Raw genomic sequence first — 27,230 nt, forward strand, 5'->3', positions numbered from 1 at the left:
GCATATTAAAGAAATCTCTCCTAGATTCCTTTTATTTGTTTTATCAACTCAAGCAATAAACAAGAAAATTAGAGTTTCAGCAATGATGGAGAAAACATTTATGATTTTATCAGATGCAATTTCTTATTTCCTTGCTTAGACAATTTCCAGGCTCTTAGGAGCAGGTAGTTTTAAAATGCTGCACTGATGAATGGCATAAGACCATATATATCTTTTAACCCAAGTGCAGTACATTTGGCATACATTGCCCAATGAGAACTTCACTTTGAGTAGCTCACATATTGAATGCTTTGGTTACCAATATTTACAACACTTTTAATATCTGTCCCATAGGAATTAGTTTTCTTTGAAAACATTATTGCAAATGTCATAATATTTTCTGATATTGCTCTCTGGTGTGCACAGGTAGAAAAAAAGCACACAAAAAAAGAGAACAACAGGAATAGAATAGATTAGATAGAAGAGCTGTCATTGCAAACACTCTTTTCTAATTCTAAAAATAGAACCCAGTCAAAACTTTCATTTTCAAGCTGCATAAATACAACTGGACTAGATTTATGTTGTAATAAGTTGTTTATTAGAAATGTTTATATTGCACATTAATCAAAAACTGAAAAAGAATGCAATTTTTTTTAAAACCCAACCCTTTAGAGGATGGTTATTATGACCTCCCATGTGAGTGTGCTTATATATAAATAATGCTACAATTTTCAAAAATAGACAATGTATTTGACTTTATGTATTGATTTTCTCTATTACCTGGTATCTTGTAAACATAAAATTTGTGGTTTAGAGTCTTTTATTACAGTTTGAGTAAAAAATATGATAATGAATGTTTATGCTTGGTTCTTTATTTTTGAGAAGTCCTCCTCAACCACTCAAAATTTCACCAGATCAACCATACAACACCAGCTTAGTGCAGCTATAGCTCAGCCTTGCACAGATATGTGTGATGAATTCAGGAAGCCTCTAAGTTTTCCTTCTATTTTTTCAGTGCTACTACTGGGATGCCCCAGAGTGATGGAAGAAGCTGCACTTTGTTTGCTGCTGACCTCCTCCTTGTAAGACCTTTGTTTTGATTTTATCTTGGGACAGAACGGGAAGTGCTTTTCTGCCCTGAATCACCAAAGTAGGGAGCACATGGGCAGGCAACCCAGAGTACTTTCAGCCCTGGAGATCTTGTTTAGGGAAGGCTGGCTTGGCCCCCTGCTGTCACTAGCCTTCTCCTTGTCAGCAAGCAGGATTCCAGAGAATCTTATCTCATTTGCTGTATCTCACCTGCCTCTGCCCCTGCCCCTTCATTTTCTGAATTCTTCCTGGCAAAATTAATAAGGTTTTGTTTCTAGTAGGAGAGCTTTTTCTTCTCCAGTTTTTCAGACTGTACAACCCAAGAGGTGGTATGCACCTAAGTAAAAACTTTCAGCATAGACGTGGCCAGACTGAATTCCCAGCCATGAAAGAAGCAGGGAAGTTGTTTGATGCTTTTACAGTGTTTGGTGTCATTTCCAAGAAAGGTATATTTATAAATAAAATTACATAAATAAAAAATAAGCAGAAGTAGCACTTTTCCAAGATCTAACAGTATTTTACCAAACAAAGTGAATTAATCTCACAGTTCACTGGCTGTACAGTATTTGTCTCTCCGTAACTGTACTGATATGTGTGTTGTTTTATCTTCGAGAGAATATTATTTACATGCCTTAATCTTCATCTTGGTTTGCTAAAATATTCTTATTCAAATTTGCCATCAATGCAAAGTAATATTCAATTATGTCTAATAGAGGGAAAGAGCAACTTGTGGATCAGAGCACATTTAGGTTGCAAAGCTATCATCTAAAATATCAAAATAAATATTAACTTCATTAACATTTGCAAATACTTCAAGGTTACTCCAAAAATCATCAGAAAAAAAAATTGATACATTTAAGACTAGAATTACTGTGCTGTTATTCAAACACAGAAGAGAAAAAATCCTCTCTCCATTTTGTGCTGTTGAAATGCTATTGTGACATCACAGTTGATTGAAATTTAATTGGTCAGGATAGGGAGTGCTGGTGGTGGTAGCAGGAATCCTGGGTGGGCAGAGAACACAATGGTTTCAGACACACAGACAGACAGGAGTGGGTTCAGTGCCCCAAGCTGGGGCTGGAGTACTTGCTCCCTCAAGGAAAAGGTGAGAGATGGGGCCGGCTTAGCCTGGGGACTGATGGCCTCGGGAGGTAATGCTGGCAATGGCCCCCAGCACCAGAAAGAAGGCAGGGAGGTACCTGAAATGTTCTGGCTGGAATATTTCATAGGCTTCTTTGGTTTATGAACCAAGGTTACCCCTAAGGAGTTAATTCTGTCATGCCATTTCCTCAAACCATTTGTCTCTGAAAATAATTAAGGACTTTTCATCTGGAAAAATTTATTAAAGAGGAAATAGGAAGAAAAGGAATAAATTCAACACCTGACTGTAAAGGAGCTACTGTTTACATTTGACAGGACAACAGTCTGGCTGCATGACTATAGATGACATTGAGTAACAGGAAGGGCTCATTGTTAGAAGTTGGAGTACTGATAGGATGTGCATCTTCTCCTTTCCTTATTTCCATAGAAAAAGGGGTTCACTTTTTTGCTAACAACACCTTCTGGGCAAATGACTTATGCTGCTCCCCCAGGAAGACCTGCTCACAGTGCAAGGCATGCTGCAGCCCTGAGAAGTGAGAGAACTCACGCCCTTAAGAACAGGACTTGCTCCCCAATACACAGCAGCCAGTTCAGTCAGACAGGAATTTCTGAAGTGGGAAGGCAAAGATTCACTAAGAATGACCCTGGAGGAGCTAGAGATCTGTGGCATAATATATCTCAGGGTATAATGGCTTTCCATTATACCCTTCAATGATTTCTGTTTTAATGATCAATTATGTGCAATATAAAAATAAATACTAAAGAACAAAGATTTTCTATTCATTCTTTACTTTCTCAAAATTTCCAAATTAGAAATTAATTAACTTCTTCAAACTCCTTTTTGTTTGGGTCTCCCTCCTCTCCCTTGCCCCCCCCACTCTTCTCTCTTTAGAAACACAACCCACAAAACAACAATAAAAAAAAAACAGTTGTGATTGTGCTAACATATCATGAAGCTATTTTTCTATGTGCATTCATATACACACTACACCTTATCATTGTCTGTAATGATCACCAATAGTTTCTTTTTCAAATCAATTTTTTTCCTGTTTTAATGTCAAAGAAATCCTTTCCTGTACAGAAGACTAGAGAACACTCTACTGTATACAATTTTGGCTTTCTTCACTAGTGAGTTATTTTAAATTTAAGTAGAGGATTATAACACATTATTTTCAGTTGCAATATCAATGCATACTCCAATTCTTTCTTCAAATAAATCTTTGGACTGTTCTTTAAACTGACAACTACAAAAGTGATTGACAATCTTCACTATTCCACGGGCTTCTTTCTTACTTTGACATGAGTCTTACGTGAGACTGCCACATGCATCAATATGTTCACCATATCATCTTCTTCTGGCGCTATCACTTCCTTCCTTTATTATTATTTACATTTTATCAAAGGTCTTGCCACATCTCTTCTGAATTCCCTTTAAAAATGGGGTAGTTTGTTCAACCGACTATAGTGGCAATGTGGAATTAAAGTCAATTTACAAATTCAGCATTTACAGTGAGGACAGGATGTTGTCTAAAAAAATCTATCAAAGTAAGTGGAAATCCATTTGATAAAATATTCTGAAAATAATCTATTATGAAAAGATGTACTCACGCTTACTAAGTAATACAGCTACTGGTGTTGATTGGATAAAGACTTTCCATTGCTACTAATTGATTGCATTACTGGACAGCAAGATTTTAAAAAAATGCAGCATCCCTAAAATGTTTTTTTCTTTGCAACCTGATTAATTTTGTCTTGTCTTGCCAAAATTTTTGTTCATAAGAGAAAGAAAACAAGCTCTGGATTATTTTTGAGCACTGTTTCGTCCCATGACACAAAGATTTAAGCTAATTTAGTGTACTTATGATTAAAAATTATAAAAATCTGTGGTTTATTTATTAGGTAATATATTTTTAGAACAAAAATAAGATCCAGGATTAAGCAATAAAAGGCATAGATATAGTATCACATTAATTGTTTCAGCACTGATGAAAGCTATCATAAAAGATGCTTTTAAACAATTTAATTTTTTAATGCTTTTTAACAATTTAATTTGTATCTTTTTAACAATTTAATTTTTCCTTGTGCTTCTTTCACCCCTGATCATCCATTTTATTAATATTTTGGTAGCATAAATAAGGTCATCAAACAGCTAATTTCTGAACCACCTTGATATGCCTTGCTTTTCCCAGACAATCTCAGGTTGATATTTTTATTTTCACACACACACACCACCGTTTTTTTAAAAAAAGCAAAATGTTCTTTTTCCTTTGCTTAAAAGAATTCTATTAACAATTTTATTACCATAGTTTGGGGCATTTGTGTTTTGGAACAAAGGCTTGCCATCTGTTGTTTGGAAGAGATGCATCTGCATCTTAGTTTCTTCTGATGAGCAAAGTGGGAAAGAAGAAAACAAAGAAGAAAGGTCATTTCCAAGAAGAGTCGTTTAAATGGCCCTTGAACAAAATCTCTGACTTATAAGAATTCCGCTGTGTTTGGATCTGCCTTGCTCTAAAGTGCAAGTGCTCACACGTGTGTCCCGTCTCAGCTGCCATGTGATTTGCACCAGTTAAAGGTTGAGCTGCCTGTTCCCAGGCTCTGTGGTATGTGCTGATCCACAGACAGGGCTGTGGCCCACTTTCTCGCTCTGTTCCTGCAGGCACTAAACTTCAATTGCTGCACATTGAGGGGACTTTCACATGGAGGCAAGAGAAGTAGGAGCAAGGGCTCAATACAATAGTGACTTAAGCATACTTTTGTTCCTTTTTTCTCCGCACCAGACTGGACAAAAGCAACATGGCAATCAACATCGTTGCTTCAAAGAGAGGATTTAAGAGTTGCACTGAGGTAGCAAGAGGAATAACTGAGAGTCAGATGCCTAAGAAGGCAGCTGGGGTCCCTTGTATACACTAAGAGGCTGTAGCCGGTTGGCTCAAGAAAATAGGGTAACTGTGAATGGAGTGAGTAGGAAGAGACTGCAGAAGGAAACCCAGAGCATCTGAGGTAAAAACAGTGGTTTTGACAATATACAGAAGTTGAAGTATAGTTATTATACTCTTAATCATTTTAAAACTCATTTTAAACCTAGGTTACACGTACTTACATACAGAGATAAACATATCCATTTCTGGCCCTTGTGCAGGAAACTGGTGTAATAACTTTGCAATTAATTAGCCAATGGCAAAAGCTCTGAATATTTTAAGACAGGTAATGGTTCATAGGGATATTAGCAATTTTGTAAGTTTTGTTTATCCACCTCTGTAAAAAATTTTTAAAATACAAAAATCTGTTTCTGTCCCTTCTCCTTTTTTCTTCTCTCTAACATATTCAAGTTACAGTACATGAGGATTTTAAATACTAAAAACTAAGAATTTAAAAGTTAAGAAGAGTTACTTTTCACTGCTTCATCATGAAACAGGATCTTGTGGAAAATCTCAGGCACAAACTGGGTATTTGGTCTTTTTAAATCACTTTGATACTACTTTGCTGTACTGAACTCCATTTAACAAAAGATATTTTCCAATATGAGGTTGCAAATTCCCAAAATTTATTTTAAATTTTGGTTCATTTTGATTTCCCCCGGCACAATCTCTGCCTTGTGCGGGCTCATTTTCTTCAGTCAGGCACAAGTCTTCATCCAGTAGCTGCTCTTGGCCAATGTTTGGCCCCATCTTGCTCTTTCTGGTGGATACACATGATGAGAGCTGTGTTGCTGCACTAAACTCACTATAATTCTACCATTCTTCGGATTCATTTGTGGATGTTGAATAGGTCCAAAAAAAGAAATTACAGTTGTGAAATTACAGTTTGTCAGGAGACAAACTTGACATTTCCTGTCACCTTCTTAAAGATGCGTTTACCCAGAGACATTAGACCATTTTGATATATTCATTATGCAGCCTTGCCATTTCCTTCAGTAATCTTTCATGGTCACTGTCAACATCAAATGTTGCATAGAGGTCAACAAAGATGAGAAATTATATTAATCCATCACAGCTATTATTAGTATCTTGAGATCTGGGTTCTGCTTTGCATCCAGATTGTGTTGAGGCTGGGACACTTGCTACAGCCTGGTTGTTTCTTCCCCCAATAGTCTGTCATTGCTATAAGAACATCACAGAAAATATCAGTAAAGTTCTGCCCCTTGCGCTGGGACTGCTGTTGCCAAGACTCAAGGATCAATAGAAGTGACCATGGCTGGCTTCTGCTTTCTTTCTATTCATTAGCTTCAGCTTGAGAGGCATGGCAGAACTCTCTGTGAAAAGAGAGGAGGGACTTCAGTGAGAAGCAGAAAATAGGAACCTGCATCAGAAAATGGCCAGTCATAAAGCTCTACTTCATGACATCTCAAGGATGTAGTAAAATGGAAATCTGTCCACTGGGCAGCAGGTCAATACACAAAAAATATGGCTTTGATTTGTGAGCTGTGTCATTAGCTGTAGATATAGCACCACATAGAATCCAGCTTCCCTGTTCTAATAAAAGCTCTGTGAGAAGAGCATTTCTAATAAAGGTCTTCACTTCAGGGTATCAAAGAAATGATGGCCAGGAAAAAGATTATGCCAAAATTTTGGACACAGCAACTAGTAGTATTAGGACTAAATTAGCTATTCCATTGCTTAAAAAACCTGAAGATACTTGGAAATTTTATAGCTGAGTTTAAAATTCTTTCTGGAATTTTACTCAGGAAATTGTACTCAATGCAAAGAAATAAGATTTTCTTTTTCTCTAGAAAAAAAAATGAGGACAGAGGAGAAGATATATAAAGGTATCAGCTGAAAAAATATGCTTAATAAAGCATGTTAATGTAAAATATAAGAAAAAATTTTAAGTTTTTAAAATGTAGCTGTTAGTCATATGTGCAAAGGTAAAGGCAGTTTAGGAAAATGCTCTGTAACTGTTGAAGTTCATTTTGTTACCTTGAAAAAACAGGAATGTAAAGTTATAACACTCCCTTCTTGTTTGCATGGTTTATTAACTCTTGATCAATATGGGGCCATGATGCCCCCATGTTAAAGAAAAGTCTTCATAATCCTTCAAGAAAAATATCTTCTAGCTAAGAAATATTTCAAAATATAGAAATCTTGTAGCTTCCAGCAGCATCGTAAATATTTTTCCATCTAAGACTCAGGGACCTATTAGGACAATGCATCACATACTTCATGAATTTTAAGAGACACAGCTTTTAGATGGAAATGTAGAAATACATCTGGACTTCCAAGTTCACTTTAAAGTTCAGAGGGCCAGCCAGGTGTCAGGAAATATGATTCACAGCTATGGCCATGTTGAGACAGACAGCAGAGAGTACAGAAGTTTTGGGGACAGCCAACATAGCCACACAGGGATCTCATGCAGAACACCTTTATGAAGATTGTTACTGTTTAGATACTTGAAGACTGTGGCTGATAAATATTTAATCCAAAGAACACTTCAAGTCATATCATTTTCTCCCATATGAAGCTTTACCCTAATTTTACTCAGGTCTGAGACTGTAATGAAATTTAGTCAGGGAATGACGTCCTAGATGTCCCGAGCAGGAACCGTGTGTGTTTGTCCACAAGCAACTTGAGTAATTAGGTTATTATTCAGATTATTTTAACTCCCCATCTGAGACAAGATTCTGAGATGGCTCTTTCCCCCCTCTACAATTTTATTGACCTTTTTTAAAGAGGAAGGAAGGTTTTTCTTTAAATAATCATATTCATTTAAAGCTATGATCCAGACTGATAAAAGATCACTGCCAAATCATGTCATAGATATAAAGGAGATTATTTTTTTGCCATAACGTGCAAATAGCAGGCAAAGGTAGGAATAAAAACACCTAAATTATATATGTTAATATAATCCATTAGAAAGCAAAGTGGACACTCAGAAATTTCCACTATGTGAACTGCTGAATATAAGGGGTTTTTTTGCTATCTAGGGAATTATTTTTCCTGCATTCAACTTCAAATGAAGTGTTTGCACGTATAAAAGGACAGACGAAACACATGATCCCCAGGATTAAGGAATTTGAGACCCCTCTTCTACAATATTACCCCACAAAATTATAATGACTAGTGGAAGTAGCACTAGACCCATGTCATAGGCAGATTTACATCCTATCTAGAGGTTTGCCTCTCATCATGAGCCCCAATATAAAATTTCTTTATCAGTGAGGGAGATTTAACCTCACAGCTGGCATAGCTAATGTACATGTGTGAATATTCATGGCATCTCTCCTGGCAGTCAGGAACTTATGCTTTAGTTGTGTTTAAGAGCATAGCCATGACTTCATTTAAAAATGAAAAAAAAAAAAATATGCACAGACATATTTTACTTCAAACCACAGGATTTCATCATTTAACTCCAAACAGCAAATAGCAGAAAAGTGACTTTTCAAAGATCTTTTCAACTGGCAAAGTTTTCCAATACTCCGTTTTTAACTAATGTGTGTTTCTGGTTTTCTGCTATATTTTTAATTTGCAGGATTTTATTTCCAGGGTAAAAAAATTTGGATGTTAAAATAAGGGTTAAGCACACTGCCGTGAAAATTGAAGCTTAAAAGTACATCTAAATCTTTTTCTGTTTTTCCATTTTACTGGGAAACTTTATGAGAATGCGTAATACAAAGTAGGGAAATTTCCATTTCAAATGTATGGATTGAAGATATTTAAATAACAATACTGCCATTTAGACATTGTCTGAGTGAAAAGAATTTTCAGGCCTTTGAGGTTCATCTTTCACTAGTCAAAATGTAGCTTCTGGCAGTTTGCACGCTGCGTTGCCAGATTAAATGATAATGTTCCTTCAGGTAAGTGCTACACAGGAGACAAAAATTAAAGCCTTGGAAAGACATTCCTGCTCCTCCTAAGGTCTTTTTATGGTAGGTTAATGACCAATAAATGTGCTAGAAAAAAGTCTCCAAATCATGGAGATGCAGGAAATGAATCTTTTAAAGACTTTTCCACAAGCTCTTGCTCAGCAGCCCTGGAGATAGGTGGATATATCAGGAGTGGGTCACAGCTTCTCTAAATTCATGTCTCATTTGGGATGGGCACCACATAGCTATTGCAGTGGGCTATATTGCAGCAGCCAAAGGCATAAGCCTGCATGCCTGCAAATTGTTTGTTCTACTCTTACATCTCTGCTTTTCATGGATCTGGTCATGGGGGATAGCTGATTACAAAGGTGTCCGCTGCTAGGAGTCACTGCTAGAACTTCTAAGCTTCAAAACTAGTCTTTTAAAAATTTCTTTCTTTTCAAGCTGAATCAGTGACTTTAGTCTTTTGCCATCCATTCAGCCAGCAAGTATGCTAGTGAAGAGATCCAGATACAGCTGGATACATGAACAGAACTCAGGTCTCTTAGAGCACACGACACATCTGTATCCTGATGTGTTTCAATATCCTACAAGACCAAGCTCTTATTGACAATTTCAAATACCCCACAAGAGCAGACTCTTCTTGGCAAGTCTGAATGCTGTCTGCAACCTAGCCATGGTACAAATAACTGTTTCTGGCACAAAACCCAGTCTGAAAACAGGGAAAAGATTCCACTTCTCCTATCTCCAACTCTTGCATCTTGGCATTGACTTTTTTTTCTTTTACAGCAGAGGTACTAGGGACATGCATTCCAGGAGTGCAGGGAACAGGGGAAAAACTAGTGAAGAAAAATATGGAACAAGGCAAAACAGTTCCAAAACTTCACTGAAAGTCTATTCCTGAATTCTCATATGGAAAATCTAAGAATTTTTTATTACATAAAGTGAGTTTTAACAGTGTTTTAACAGTCACTTTTCATCTCATGGCAGCAGTTCCTGGTGATAATATTGTCAGTGAGGAATATCACTCAGAGTACTAAAAATGTGACACCTTCACCTATGAAAACTGTACCTAAAGTGTATGTAACAAATACATACAGGACATTCAACAGATTTGAACATATACAAATTTCAGGATGAACTTTTGTAGGATGAAGTTCAAAAATAAGGAAGCAAAGTGGTGAGATTAAGCATAGAACATTCAAAACCTTTTTCATTCTCCTGTAACATTTTTATAACATTTAAATGTGAAGACAAAGTCTATTTTCAGGAGTCACACAGAGATATGCCTATCTCAGCTTGCATAGAGATGAAAGGGAAAGCAGAATTTTCCTTTCCTGAGAATGCCTGAGGGCATCAAAAAAATTCTGGATTACAAAGTTCTAAATTCTCTGCACTGGATCAATGGTATACTACTATCTTAATTTATCTAACATATATCAAGTAGTCAACTTGACAAGCTGTGCTTGCTCCAGCTAGTATAGATGGGTTATATCTCATAACATATTTTAAAATATTAACTACAGAAAACCAGAGACATTATATAACAGTTTAAAAGCAAGAAAACAAAAAGATAAAACCACCATTATTTTGCATATATTTCTAAAATAATGTTCAACGCCTGCCAGTATGAAAACTTCTGATGAATTTAAATATACATGCATATTTCCTGATTTAAAATATATTGTATAAACATTCAAACCAGGCCAGACCAGAAGTAGGCTAAAATGCGTTATTTATCACTTTTTCCAGTTTAATCTGGTTAGACTATCATGCTTTAAAGCTTAATATGTGATGTACACTTGCTATAGGAGAAAGAACATTGAGAAGGATGACAAAAAATGCTGTTACAATTTTATATATGAACTTTACTTAATGTTTGAAAGAAAGAAAAAGCCATTACTTTTGTGAATACTGGGACACTACCGGGATTGGTTTTCCATTGAAATAAGAAACTGAGTTTTTCTAATGTGAAGCAAAGAAACTGCATGCTGCAATGCATAAAATGAAAGTACCTATTAAGCCAAATTAAATTCCCTGCCTGAATGAGTTGGTGCTGCTGTTTTTATACAGGACTGAAAGATATATTAGAAATCTCCCAGACAGAAAATACATGAGATTTGAATTTTTTCTTTTCAAAAGAGCGGATATTTCCTTCTACTATAAATTCATTTCTAAGGCTTTGAATTTGTTCTCAAAGATAGGTGTGCAAATGTGCTTGTGGTATGCCTACCAAAAATTCTAGAAGTTAGATGCTTTATTAAATATTATCCAGTGACTTAAAATAACATGATGATGTTCTACAAGACAATATATGGTGCATGACAATCAGTTCAAAAAGTCTGGGGCTAGACACAAGCATCCATCTTTATGCTTGATGTAGGAAATGAAATGGTTTTTCTAACTGCCTCTGTATTTATTGACCTAATAAAAAGCTTTTGATCTGATAAACCCTTGAGATGGTGAACATGAATTCAAATATTTCCTCTTATTTTAATAATTTTTTACATAAGTGTTCACAGTTGGTGGCAAAACAGGTTATTATGAGTTATTGCTTACAGAAATGGGCACAGCCAGCATAGAATTTGAGCTTATTTAGCTTGTCTGAGCAGATAGAAGCATTTCAGTTTACATTCCTAGTCATTGACAATAATAACTTTGTATTAGAACCTGTTTTTCTTACCTTGATATTCTCTGTAGCTGCTTAAGCAGATCTTTTGAAGCTAGTACTCCGTGTTTTCACCACTTTTCTCTAATAGACTTTGGAAACCCTACTCCTTTTATTTCTAATCAGATTTCCATACAGTTAGTCATCTAAATAAACACATATTGCTATTCATTTGACATCAAAATTTATATTTTTAAATTCTACATCATGAATTGCTATGATCACTTATATTTAGCAGTAACATGCTTCTAAATGAAGCATGTCCCCTGTCCACTTATTCTTTGGTTGACCTGAAGTTTGCAGAAAAGATAATTTCTGCTTATCTCTTTTAAGGTCTTGTGTGGCCATAGCAGCTGAAATGAACAGTGCTATTTCCACAATAGATCTCCTTCATGCTAACTGGCAGTCCAAAATGTCTAGATGCTGGAGATTGAACAATAAAATTTGTTCTTAATACATACCCTTGCTGCCTGGAACTCAAAGCATACAGGCATTTAAAGAGCTTCAGGATAATGGAAAGTGTCTGTGATTGATTTATGGTACATATCATAATGCATGAAATTTTTGTACTTGTGGTAGAAATGTGTTACACTTTAAATGTATTTTTCTATAGAATTATCATTGTGTTTTATAGTACCATTGATAAACATTAACTGCTCCTAGAAGCTGTTTATATAGCAATTCGGAGATAGCTTTCCTGCTTGCCATACATTATTTTAGTATTTGTTTTTTTTCAGAACTGTTTGCACATGGCAATTTTATTACAAATAAAACTGCATTCACATTTCGTTGGGAATTTTTTGTTGAGCTAGTTTGGGTTTTGCATTTGTTTGGGTTTCTTTCTTTTGGGGTTATGCAGGTCCATTGTGCATTGTGTCTAATTTCCTCTTTAAAACTCTTGTTCTGTTTGCTTTTAAAAAGCTGGAAAGATGAGACAAAAACTCCCCTTCTTTTGATTTAAGCAAAAAAAGTTACTATTTTTCCCCAAGTAAATATTATTAAATATGCTGTTTTCAAAACAAACAACAAACTACAGCATTCAATAGGCTTTTTTAGATTTAGCCTGCACCTGTATGATTCTGAAATGTGTCAAAGTTTAATGGGCTGATAGTGCATAGAGGAATTTGTGTCTGTGTCTGTGTGTTTACAGCTTAAATTTGATATAATGAAGACCTCTTTTCTTTGTTAGAAACTGGATATAACCAGTCACATCTCAGAGGTCTCATAATCTTAGAGGTCTTTTTCAGCCTAATTGATTCTGGGATTCTGGGATTCTATGGGTAAAAATGCCACCACTATCTGCAATTTTTTATGAACTAATAGTGAATTCAATTATCAATAAATTAAACAAGATCATTTAACTAAATTTTCTACCTGAAAGCAGTGCTGAGCACCTAAACTCCTTTTGAGAATACTTCTTATGGAGTTATTTTCCCAGTAATAGCCTAAAAGTTCAAACCAATCACTGGTCATCTATATTTGGTGCATGTGTATCATTTATATAAATTATTATGTTGACTGTTAATATATATGTGCATAAGTAAAGTGGTGTGTTCTATATATACACACATACAAGAACACACACAGTATAAAGACAAATCATGTTTCTTACATTTGTAAATAAATGAGGTATATCTGAAATTTAAAAGTAAGAAACATTTTCCATTGTTACAAGCCTTCATTTGCCATTACAACAAATGTTTTCTAACTTTCTCTGCATAAATATAGAGGAACTCCATTGAAACAACATAAACAAAGATTTGAGCTTTGTGATATGTCTTTAGAAATAATCTGAAATCCAGTCGAGGTATAACTACTGTATTGCTCTTAAATTTTTTCTGTACTTCTCATACTATATTTTTATTCCTTCCAGACAGATGCTATCAGCTTCTGCAGACAGACTGCTTGCTCTTTGTTTAATGCAGTGCATCCATACTCACTATTACCTCCGTAGCATCAGTGAAGGAAATACCTTGGATGGCTCCAAGTGATGTACTAGGAATAATAGCTGCAGCTCATCCCCAGAACAAAGACTGCAGTTGTTGTTTTATGGGGATGTTGCTCTGGATCAAAGGTACTGAACATAATCAGGTGGTTATTGACTACATCATGCACTGTAGATCATCCTGCCTCCTAAGCCAACGTATCTGTTCTGTTTCCTCATTCAAGTTGGAACCCCACGGCCCCCTACTCTGCATGGTTTAGACTTGGTTCACATGGGGCTTTGTGGAATAAGTATTTCCTTTCAAGATGATATGAAAGTATATGGTAAACCGTTGGTATTTGGGTATAGTTTCTCAGACTTCAAAAGGACCCACAGGCATTACCTTGTCCAAAAATCCGTCGTCCCTTAGTCCTGTTACCTTTAAGAACACACCTGGCTTGAAAAGAAAAGAGAGTCCCACAATCTTTATCAGAACCAGAAAAATAAATCACAAAGAAGACAGTGAGACTCTAGTTCCACCAGCACTCAGTGAATGTTCCCAGTCTTTAGTCTTTGGTTCCAGCTACTCATTCCTAGTTGTGTCAGTAAATGCAAAACTTGGCTGAAGGCTTTGAAAGATTTGTTCATCAGCTGTTTTTCATTTTAATGGACTGGTTTCAGGAAGTGGTAAATAGACTGACCCAAACAAGCTCTGAATTTCAGATTTCAAGTAAATACTTCTTTCACTCAACGCAGAACTTGCAAGTAGCTCATTAAGCAAGGTTCCACTCATTGGTAAAATCACAAGCTTTACAGCTGCTCTTCATTTGACACAAGCAGCCTTAAATTATCTAGCCATGTTTTCCTTTTGAAAGCTGAGTATGAAAAATAGAAGGATTTATACGTGCATTCTGTTGCTATTTCTTTGTCTCATCATTAAAAAATGAAGTTGTAAATCAAATTCTGCATGGATTTCCCTTTGGGCACATTTATCCCCTACGGGTCATTAAGATGTGTGGGCAGAAAGTGTTGTTGTACTTCAAAGCTATTGTTCCTGGTAGTGAAATTACAATTTTATGTCTGAATAGACCCATATTTGATTAAACATTTATCATTTATTATTGTTTTTCCACCATAAAAATATAAATGAGTTGACAGTGAAAAATATCTGTTCTTTTAAGTTAAGAATGATAAGGGTTCTTTTGGTACAGTTTCTCAAGAAAAATACACAGTGTACCCTGCACTAATATTAACATGGTGCTATTTTTATTTAAGCCTTGGTTGTTTTGATCCATAAATTTCTCAAAATGTAAGAAACACCACAAATAGTCTTTAAAAATTAAGAAACACAAACTCCTGGCAGTTACTGTATGAAAACAGATCACTGAACCATATGGTTGCTTAAGGAAAAAAGACAAAACAGTGTGATACATATGACAAAGTTAGAAATACCACTCATCGAGAAAGACAGTGAAATTAATAAATTCCTGTTTCCCTCTATGGTGGTTGTCTTATTCTCTAAAGCATGACATTTGATTTCCCTCCTCTTTACATGGATAACTATGAATGTCATTATTAGTTATAAAACTATCCAGCCATTCTGAAAAACTCATCTGTAGTATTTGCCTTTCCCATTTCATTGTGACCATGCATATCAAAGGTTGAAGACACACAGGGCAAAGGGAGAAACCCTTTCTTCTGCATATTTTCCATGCCCATTTTCTCTGATGTTTCTCTGGTCTTAAGAAAAGCATGAGAAAAATAGATTCTTTCTGGACAGAATTCAATCCATCATCACTGGATTTATATATATATATATATCCCCATCCCCTCCTTGTCTTCTTATGTCACAAAACTATGTCTAGTCTGCATGCTTTGGATGATGCAGGGGTTCTAAAATTGCTCTGGCAAATGTGTGCCTAAACAATTGAGTTCTACATTTGGTTGCCTGAAAAATGCAACATCCAAAAATTAAAAAATATTCTGCTTTTGTTTAGCCATGTAATTTCTATTGGCATAGTCCAAAATATTATGGTATAAAAAGGAAATATGGATTTTTATCCAGTATATCCGGTCTATATTCAGGAAGTTTCACTTATTATAGAGAATTTGCACTGAATTATATGGTACCTACATCTTTTATTTGTCTTATTATGAGTTTTCACCCTCTTGTCATCACACCAGAAAAAAAATGTGTAACAAGGAGCATTTGAAAGGTACCGTGGGAAGGTCATCTGTCCATGGAGGAGCAGTGCCAGATGGGGGGCATGCAATGGCAGCAGCCACTGTCACAGTTTCACCAATTCCTAACAATACGAGTGTCAATAACATTTCTGCAAGAGAAAGGACAAGGGCAGAACAGGTTGCAGATGTTTGACTTGGTCACATAGCACTGATGCATCCCCTGCAAAAAAAAATAGTATGCCACTTACCCAAAGTGATGTTACTTCAGCTGAAGGTAATTCTCCCCAGGAACCACCTATCCTACTTCAGATACTCCTTTTATATTAAAAAAATTTTCTGTGTCTCCATACTTGTTCCTCTATTGATTATATGTAAACAAAAAATCAGCAAACCGAGGGGAAATATTTTGGTGTGTAAATTAAAAGTGGTATGATACAGTGCAGAGTTTGATTTGCTACTCAATCTGCAATATATAAATCTATACATTGGCCCTCCATTTCTCTTCTGGTGTTGGGAAATTCAGGTTCCTGAAATATATGGTTTTTAATGCATCCATTTTAATAGACCAATACTTTAAATGAATGTAGAATACCTGAAGGGAAAATCATAAAGAAGCTTGAGATGAAAAATGTCAGAAGTATAGCCAACATTTATTTTTGTTAAACTACAAATATCTGACATTGATGAAGTAATAATATTTGCCAAAAAATTCCAACAATGTTTTAGTTGTTCCTTGTAAGCAGCTGATACTTAATCTTCAGTTGCTTAAGATAACTGTTTTGCCTTTGACGAGAATGATTTTTCTATATATTCAACAAGTAAGGAAGAAGCAAGTTTCTGACAGCCTATTAAAAACTGCTATTCAAAAACTGTTCAATATTTTGACCTGTTTTAAAACACAAAACTAAGCTTTATGAAAGTACTTTTCCAACATCTAAAAATAGATGAAAAATTCATTCTTACTTACCATAGCAGTAAAAAGAGTACTTGCAGCAAAGTATTTGCTTCAGTTCACTGAAATAAACAAAAACTACTTTCCAAAAAATTCAGTAAAAGAGTCTCTTTTTCTCTTGTCTTTCTTAAGACCAGAGAAACATCAGAGGAAATGAGCATGGAAGTATTAAGAAAACTGATGGCTTTTCATTGTTTGATAAGTCTAATCAAGGAAAAGACACATGAAGCTCTGTGTTATTTTAATGGAATAGAGTGCATATGTCAAAGTGCAATGAAAAACAAATGACGTGACAGAGCTTGCTAATGTGCCACAGCATTCCAGCAGAGCAGTGTTTGAGGCTGTTCAGCCAGCCCTTGCTCAGACACACAACTCCTTGAACAGATGACAAGCAGTGTCCACCTGACCTTGTTTGTAGGCAGTTTAAGCAGTTTGAAACAGCACCAACGTGAGCAGCAAAAAGTAGCTTTAAAAGGTATGTTGATCAGCAAGGGTTCCTCTTGTGTTTCTCTCATGTTTTAGAAAGAATTCCCATTCACAGATGCTGCTTGGGAATAGCTCATTAAACTGATGAAAGAGATGAACTACATTAGCTCATCATACTTCAATGCTTAATTTAAGGCATTGTAATCACCAGAGAGAAAATAACACATGATATGTACTTGAATATGACCTGTATTCAAAAGTGTGTGTTTAACACAACCTTCAGAAAGTCTCAGAAACCTTTAGGAGAATCTTCCAACTGTCAGTTCTGCCTCTGCAATGCCTATCACAAGTTTCTGCAGACAGTTCTGTTCTTTTTTTTTAAAGTGTAACCTCTTAGTACTGTTATGGGATGAATCTCTGACAGATGGGTGTAATCCATTCATTAGATTATGGATCCCAGTTCTCCCAGGGCAGTTTCAAATTCACATGGTGCTCTTATTATTCTTTCATCTGGATGTGGACCCATGATTTACTTGACTATATCAGCCAGGGAGGTTCATGGGTGTTGTTTATTTCACCAGCATAAAAATTAATTTACATTCTAAAAAATATGTTCCTCATTCACTCATTGGAGATCATGAAGTATGAGTAACAGTAATGTTTAGGAATTCTTCTTTATACCAATTTTACCACAGGAGAAAGAATCTGATCTCCAAGGAGAGACAGTGATTTGCTTGGAAACAGCAGTCTCAGCAAGCACTTTCTCTTTTGGACTCACAAGGTGAAGAGCTCTCCAATCAACCAACTACCCATGACCTGCTCAACTGTAAGGACACAAATAATAGCACATATTTAGGAGTAAGAGAGGAGATCAGGCCAACCTATTAAAAAAAATCAAAGAAATTCCTTCTTATTTTGATGTCTTTGGTTTTTTTCCACAGATATGACAATTACTGATTGGAAATTTATGGATGAGGAAAAAAATTAATGTAATCATTCTTTCTTAATATTGTTCAACCTGTTAAAGGAAAAGTCAGGATTCTCAAAGAAAACAGGGTTAAAAAAAAAGTGTTAAGGTCTGTAAGGGTGCATGTTTTCATTCTTCACAAAAATGCTGATATCGGATAAATCTCAGATTGCACGCTGCTGGAGATGCTATTTCAGTAAAACTGCATTTAGCATTTGTGGTAGTCCAGAGGCAGAAGCAGAAATTAAAACATGTCGTCAAGGACAGTTAAATTTGCATGAACTAACCATTAAAGAAAAGAATGCATTCAAAGGGATTTATTTTTATGTGCCTTTCAGAAGCATGCCAGTGCACAGCAGTTTTTTTTATTAAATTGCCAAAGCCATTCTGAGGTTATTTTGCAACAGTTAAATCATGAAATTAAGACTTTAAGACTTAGTTGTTTAAGTTGTGCTAGGAAAAAAGACTCAGGAATTTTATATTAGAAAAGTATTTTTGCTTCAGAAATTGGATTGCACCAAAACCTGAATAAGCATCTGTGTTTGTATGACCAAATTCACTGGTATTTATGGAAACTGCAGATGCATAATAAAAAAGGTGGTAAAGCTACTTTGTAAGAAAATTAATCTCTAAATAAGTTTTGAGCCTATTTTTCCAGTAAATACTTTTAGGACTTTTTATCTATACTAGTACTATTTGATCTGATAGCACAATCAACAGGAAACCATGTAACAATATCTGTGAAAGAGATAATTTTCCATATTCACTTCTGAAAACATTCCAAAGCCTTCTTTTGCATTAGCTAAATATTAGGGTATCCACAATCTTTTTTTTTTAATATGTCTGATTAGAGAAACTAATCACAAAATGCATATTGCATACACCTTGAGATCTAGTTTTCAGTACTGAGCCTACAAAACATTTTGTTTGAATGTTTATAGCTTCAGTTCCCAGAGAACTGCTCTCCCTAAACTGATTTCAGCAAACCAAACCACACAGGTGAACTTATTGTTTATTTAATCATAACACAGCAGAGTAACTGATTTTGAAAACTGTTCCAGAATTCTCAAGGTCATTCACAAAGGCACCACGCTTTATTCTCTTGTTTGGTACTAAGAAGTATTCGAACAAGGTAGATTGTATCACAGTAGAAAGAGAATTTGTCAGTGAGTTATTGGAGGTGCATTTTGATTTGAATTTACTGCATTAAAATATTGGTAGATACAATAAAAGTCGTTTGTATTACTTACCTGATGTCCAAGGTACTTTCCATCTGGTTTCTTCTTCCCCAGCAGATCAAGGTTCAGCCAACCCTTGTGATATCTGAGTGGGAGCAGGAGGGCTTTCATCTCCAAATTCACTTCAAGTTGCATTGAAAACTTCAGTGCACAGGAGCAGTTATTGAAAAAAACACCAGATGGGTATGAACCTTTCCTTACAGAAGGAAAAAGTAGGTAGACTTAATCCCCAGTTTTAATGTAAGTTTTTCAACTTGGTTTCTTTTCTGACTTTCGCTCCATCTCAGAAAGTCTCAAGAGTTGATACTGTTGACCCTGAAAATATCATTTGACTCAGGGGTAAGAGAGACTTAGAAAATGTGATAATTTACTACAGTTTGCACAGCTTGTGCACCTGGCCTGACTCTGGAAAATTTGGTAAGTTTATATATTCTCTGATACAGTCTTCTACCATTGAGGCTTTCAGGAATGCATAAAAACACAGGGGCTATTCATGGAATTTCCTGCAGTTATTTCTTTCTGAGTTTGTAAAATCAAATACATACCTGCAGACACACAAGGAAAAATGTTACCATTTCTCATGCTCTGTGTCTATTGGGAGAAGGCATCTAATAATTAAAGCTCACATCAAATGCCTGGCTGATCAACAGTAGCATACAAGTTCTCTTGGGCAGTGTCCTGTGAACCACAGTATGAACTGCTATGAGAGACAGTCAACAGCACTTTTTAGTAAAGGCAATATTTGACAACTCTAAATGAACTTTTATTTATTAAATAAAATTAGTCAATATTGGGGCTCAATAATTTATTAATGGATTAGTGAATTTCAAAGGTGAAGAAAATGTTTTATATTTTAAGAAATGTAATATTTAATGTAACTTTTATTTCTAAAATATTAAAAGTATTTTACTCCTAAAATATTTAATTACTTCAAATTAAAATGTAAAATTGTACAATAAATTATTTTACAACATTTTTATTTTATAAGAACTAGGTTTTCCTTTTCTACCAGTGGATTATTTGAAGGAGTCCAATGTTATTCACTGGTGGCATGGTGAAAGCATAACCAGGCATGTAACTTTATTAATGTAGGAAAGATGATGAAATGAGAGATTCTGCACTTCATTTGTCTTCAACATATGATGAAACACTGGGTGCAGTTTTCATCACCTTCCAGGGACATCCTCAAAGAAGCTGTCAATGGTTACACTACTGTTGATCAAATTAGGCTAACAACTTTTGACAGCACTTGAAAAATAATAACATTTAATTTAAAAATTGCTTGAAACTTACCTGTGAAATGAGGTATTTTGAATTACATTCTGGGCTTTTTGTCTTCTCAAATTAATTTGGTAGAAATGAAAGGAAAAAATAGAAGAATGGCATTTCAAATGTTTACATGTGTGCGTAAGATTTATGTACTCATGGAAATGTATGGAAAATTGTTTCTGAAAAGACAAAAGATGAGAAGATATATTGTGGACAGATTTTGGTACTAATTATCTGAGCTATTGTCCTTCACATAGATGTGAGTTACAAAAAAGAAAGTTACTTTTTGTTTTCACCTGGCTGTCAATTGATGGGCAAGGAAGGAATTGGGATGGAAGTTCAGACAGGTGTAGCTGGAAACAGAAGTTTCCTGGAAAATCAAAGGACAGTGGAGAAAGAAAACAGTCAGGGAGACAAAGCAGTAAATATATAACAGATAAAAAGAGATATAAAAGGCCAGGCCTGAGAGACAAAAAGAGTGAAATTTTTTCTAGGAACACATAAGCGATGGCCTGGGGTTTATTGCATCATGGAATTGCTGGAATAAGAACAACTCTGACAGACAAGAAACAGCAGTCAGGGAGAAGTGGAAGACAGTTGTTTCATTATTTTTCTTTCATTCACTCTCTATTTCCTCCAAATGATTGGCTATCTAGCTCTTTTCACTTAAAACTTTCTTGTGCCTTTCATATGCAGTTTTTAGAAACAGACACAGCTGAAGGCTCTGGCAGGCCTGTGGCCTCAGAAATATATTAGCAGTGTCCACAAGTTTCATGCTAGAATCATATAAATGTGCAGAACTGTGTATGTCTTGGAACATAAGCACACCCGTATTCATGGAAGATGTAGCAATCAAAATGTATGGAATAAGATACCTGTCTTTGAATGCAAAATATTTGCGGGTTTTGTTATGGTTGGTTTGTTTGTTTGTTTATTTTTTTAAATTTGTATTTTTTTTTCATTCTATCTCTTGAAAAGAGATTTTTTTTTTTTAAATTAAGAGTATGGTCATAGTGTAATTCAAAAAATATGTTTATGGATCCAAGAATAAATGGTCCATATCCAATTTCTACCTCACTCAGATGTGATTGAAAAGTCTCATGCTGTACTAATCCACTAATCTTTGAACATGTTTTAGGACTCTCATGGTTTTACCCCAGCCAGCAGATCACTACATGGCTCCTTGTTTACTCCCTGTCCCAGCAGGATTAGATGAAGAGAATTGAAATGGTAGGAGTCATGAGTTTGAGAATTTAAATACAATAAAATAATCATCACCAAGAACAGCAATAACAAATTGGAAAGAAAATCAAAATAAAAGAGTGAAAGAAATACAACCCAAGAAACGCAAGCAATGCAAATGAACTTTTTCTCAGCAACTGATTCTTATCCAGATAGTCTCTGAGAAGTGGACTCACCCACACCACCCACCTTCATTTTACGGCTAAACATGACCTCCTATTGTATGAAATATCTTGATGTTGAGATGGGGGCAGCTGCCCTGGCTATGCCCCCTCTCATTTCTTGTGTAGACCCAAACTACTCACTGGTGGAGTGATGTGAGGAGTGCAAAAGGCTCTGTGTAAGCACTGCTCGGCAATGACAAAAATATTCCCTGAACTATCAGAACTTTGTCCACCACAAACCCAAAAACATAGCCCCATGCTACCCATTATAAAGAAAATTTATTCTACCTCAGCCCAAACTAGCACAATTGCTATTTTTTCCCTCTAGAACTGAGTGCAGACTCAGTTTACTTGGGTAGTGTATGGCCCAGATTTTATTTCCTTTTCTTCCTTTTTAAGAGCAGAAGTCGCCAAGAGGCCAGATAAAACTGCTTGACCATCCTACTACTCAATTTATTCTATGACCAAAAAAAACTGAGAAACTTTTGGGTTCCATTTTCTTTATTTTTAGTTTTTATTTTATGGCAGCAGCAACATCTTGTGGTTTTGTTCCCTAAGGAAATAAAACTCCGGGTTTTGAACTACCGGTATATCCTGCTGCCTTGCCGCCTGTGTGTATCTGGTTTTAAGCCTGTTGGCAGATTTGACAGAGAAATATCAATTGAAACATTGCCTTCTGAAGATTACTTGAGCACTGCTGTCTGGGTAGAGCAGCGGATCTGCATCTTCCAGTTAGAGACTGGAGTGTGAGGGACCCATCCACCTGGAACATGAGATGGAGAACATGACATGGAGAGCACGAGAGTGAGGAAAGGGCTCTGTCCGTGGTGCTGATTGAACTCCTCTTGGAGCACCTTGCTCTGAAGGCGGTGGCGAAAGAGGAAAACGAAACAGATCTGCCATTTGGACACAATAACATAAGCAGATTTAAAAAAAAAAATTAATGACAGACATGAGAGAGAAAGATAGTCAATAGACCAGAAGTGTTTACAGGAGACACATTTTTTCTTTATTGACATATTTCTCCATTTCAATCTGTGTATAAACAAAAGCAGAGCTATGAGAGAGGTTGTTTTTCTTTTATGTATACTCACTTATTCTGAATGCACCAAATTCTTCTCAAGAAGAATTCAGAAGAGCATAAACTACTTTTTTTAAGACTGTTTCCAGAATTAACCGGAATCATTTCAAAAATTGGATGGCCCAAAAGTAGACAAGCTCAAATTTTATTTGATCATAAGAAGCACAGGAGGAGGGAAGCTGCAATATCTAGGGGCAAAGAAAAAAAAAAAAACAGCACAACAAAACCTTACAACAACAAAGAAAAACAAAACCCAAACAAACAAAAAAAGCATCACTACCAACAAAAACTTAAGGTATATTTTTTCAGACCCATCCATATACTAAACCAATATCTTTTGAAGAGAACTTTTGGCTTCTCAAGGAATTTCAGAAGGTTTTGAATTTCCTTAGACATAAAGAACTTGTCATAAATTTCATTGAAAGGCTGTGGAGTCTGAAAACAAGTACTCATGGTGAATTCATAAAAGCTCGGCCATTCTGTTATTTCTCAGACCTACTTTAAACTCAAAACTGAGAAACTGTACTGAAATATAGAATCTTTATTTTTACACGTTTTTTTACTATTCTTCCTTGCTTTCTTACTTTCTTTTTTCTTTCTTTCTTGGATTTAATTTCCTTTCCCTTTTTTTCAAAAGAAAGGATAAAACTGACTTTTCTGTAGTTTCCATATGAACAAACTATGCAAAATGTGTCTTTAGAAAAAATACTCTTTTTTTGAGACATATCTTAATAGATTTTAAAATTTAGCCAGATACTATGCAGTTAGAAATATACCTCCTGATATTTAGTAACTTTAATTAACTTAGAACCAATTATAGAAATGAAGACAAAATCAAAGCCATTTATTAATATCTGAAGATGCTTTGACAAGTAATGAAGCAAACAACCACATAATTTTGAGACATAGAAATTATGTCTTGAAGAAAGATTAGTCATTGAAGGAAAATGAATGATGGCTTTGTATCTGGTGAAGGTTTTTGGATGGGTTTTTTGTTGGATTGTTTTTGTTTTGGTTTTTTTCTCCTGTATTGTTTTGTAGATCAGTCCCCTGGGGGGTCCACTAAGTAGTGCAGAATTCCACACAGCCAAGTTCAGTAACTTCAGCCTTTTTCATTTTTAGATTTCTAAATATTTAGTTGGTTCTCCATTGATACAAACATGAGCTTGCTGATATTGGACTCGCTTCTCTGAGTTAGTCACCTCTCATGTTAACTTGGTGGTACTCTGAAATGCCACCTAGAGAAGGCTGAAGACATATTTAGGAAAAATACATGTTTCTTTTCTGAGGAATGCCTGCCCTTATGCAGTTGTTATCTGCTACAGTGTCATTTCCTCTGACTCATTGCCACATTATTGATCACATTTTTACATAGGAAGGCCATAGCTTGAAATACACAGACATATTTACTCCTTAATTCCAGTTTGCATAACCAAATTTTATAGTAAAAGTGAATCTTTTACATGTGGACGCTAAGTTTGCACAAACAAAATGTGGTGAATGGCAAATCAAAAAGCTGGGTTATGTAATATATAGGTGTGAACTCAAAAGATAAATGATGACATTAGTTAGGAGTGACATCCTTAACCAGGAGAGAAAAGGCAGAGTAACTTATCTCTCTCTGTTTTCCCTTTGTTACCATTCTTGGAGGGCCTGTAGCTGTCTTTTATACTTCTTGTTAACTCCTTTGTGTTTTCATGACATAAAGGAAGATTTTTTATATGTGGAATAAATTTTCTTTTTATTCTTTTTTTTGCTCTAAAGCCAATTCTAACCTGTACACCTTGCATTCCTTCAGCAACCAATAATGATCCTTTTTTGATTTGTGTATATAACCCTGGTGCTATATAGCCCTAATATGCCTGTTTTTTCAAGGAGTAGGTTGTCACAGTATAATACAAAGTGCATAATAAACAGCTGGGGTGTTTGGAAGGTGTGGGGTGTGAACAGGTACCCAGACCAAGGGTTTTCAACCATGTTTTCATTTCTGCTTTTGCTACCTTTGAAGTCCATTGATTCTTACTTTCTTAGCTGCACCATGACCTCAAGAAACTCCATAAGAGAATAACTACAGCAAGCTTCTTGATCTGCAAATCATGGATCATCTGCTTCTTCAGGCTCTGAAGAGGATAGAAAATACCCTGTGGTCTCATACGGATAAGTTATTTTCAGACACACAAAAGTTGGGCATTGCCTTCTCACAGAATTTTTGAGAAAAACAAATGCCATTGCTGCATTTCATATGATGCAGAAAGAAGACAACAAGGCGCATTTCCAAAATGAGTAATACAAACCCATTAGAAATGTAATAGCTTTCAAAATACAGGAAAACAGTCTTACACTAATATCCTGAAAAATCTTCACCTGAAATGTCAACTTAGGAGGCAATAGAATTTTTTTAAGGTTTAAATAATGGGATGTGAAAATAATATCCTTTTATGTCACCGATTAAATTTTGAATGCTAAAATCATGTTTGGAGGGCTCTTTTTTTCTTCTTTTTTCCCTAAATGACAGCTATAAATTGGAATAATATACCAAACTTACAAATTTAAAATAGGGAATTTAATAACAAGGATGAATATCTATGGACAGGGTTCATTAAGCTTGCTACTAGCAGAAAATAATGACTCACCTGCATATTACACAATGATTCAGGTTCTGAAGCTAAAATTTAATCTTTTAAACATTGGTTAATATTATCAGCCACAAGTCTTCTGGGACTTTTAATTGTCTGATTTAAATTAAATGCTTTTTTCCCAGCTTTTGTTATCACCCAATTAATTTTCAAAACCAATTAAGATAAAAATCACCCATAATAGTATCATACTTATTATTAAATGTATAGTTTTGTCAATCTCATTTGCCATTTTTGACCTACCCTTAATGGCTCCTGATTAGAAGGGGCACAGACTCCAGGAGTTGTGCCTGTGAGCTATTCAAGCATTTAGGGAAGCATGTTCTCTTGAATTGGGTACTGGTTTTACTAACTGAAGAGGTAAATGAGTAGTTTACAATGAATAATTCATTTGACATGTGTAACCCATTTTTAGGCCAACATGATATCTGCAAGTAGATCCCATTTTCCTAGCAATAGTAATTGAATATGTGCAAGGAAACTCCTTTTGTGTTTTCAGATCTCTTGGAGGAAATGCACAGAGGTAAATGTAAAGATATTTACTGTTAGTTAGTTGTTTTTTTCTCTTTATTGACTGAAAGATTGTGCAAGGATATTTGGTGTCAATAGTTGAAATCCCAGTGTTAAAAGGTTTTTTTTGTGAGTGTATAATGCTCTTAAGTCAAGTCCTAGTGGAGACAATGTAATTCATATTTATTTTCTGGAAATTTGCTTTTTGTAAACTCTTGTAAGACTTCATAGAATTTTAGAATGGTTTGGGTTGGAAGAGACATCAAAGATCATCGAATTCCAACACCCCTGCCATGAGCAGCATATCATGCACTAGGTCAGGTTGCTCAGAACTCCATCCAACCTACCCTTGAACATATCCAGGACTGTCTATCCACAGCTTTTTTGTACAACCTGTTTCAATGCTACACCACTCTCAATGTACACAATTTGTTCCTAATATCTAATCTAAGCCTACCCTCCTTCATTTTAAAGCCATTCCCCCTTGTCCTATCATGCCCTTGTAAAAATTCCCTCTCCAGCTCTCTTGCAGGTCCATTTTAGATACTGAAGGGTATTTATGTCTCCCTTGAACTTTCTCTTCTCCAGGGTGAACTAACTTAACTCTCAGTCTCTCCTCATGGGAGAGGTGCTTCCACTCTCTGATCATCTTTGTGACCCTCCTCTGGACTCAGTCCAGCAGGTCCACACCCTTCTTATTTTAGAGTTGGACAAAGTTCTCTGAGTGGGTCTCATGAGAGCAAAGTAGATGGGCAGAATGTTCTCCCTCACCCTGCTATTCCCCACTGCTTTTGATGCATGCCTGGACACAGCTGGCCTTCTGGGCTGCAAGTGCACATGGCAGGGTCATGTCTAGCATGTCATTCACTAACATTCCTGAATTCTTCTACCCAGGGCTGCTTTCAATGCATTCTCTGCCAAGCAGGTGCTTCTGCTTGGGATTGTCCTGACCCAGGTGCAGGACCTTGCTCTTAGCCTTGCTGAACTGAAGGCTTGCACAG

This window comes from Melospiza melodia, chromosome 3 (assembly GCF_035770615.1).
Source record: "Melospiza melodia melodia isolate bMelMel2 chromosome 3, bMelMel2.pri, whole genome shotgun sequence".
Taxonomy (NCBI): Eukaryota; Metazoa; Chordata; class Aves; order Passeriformes; family Passerellidae; genus Melospiza; species Melospiza melodia.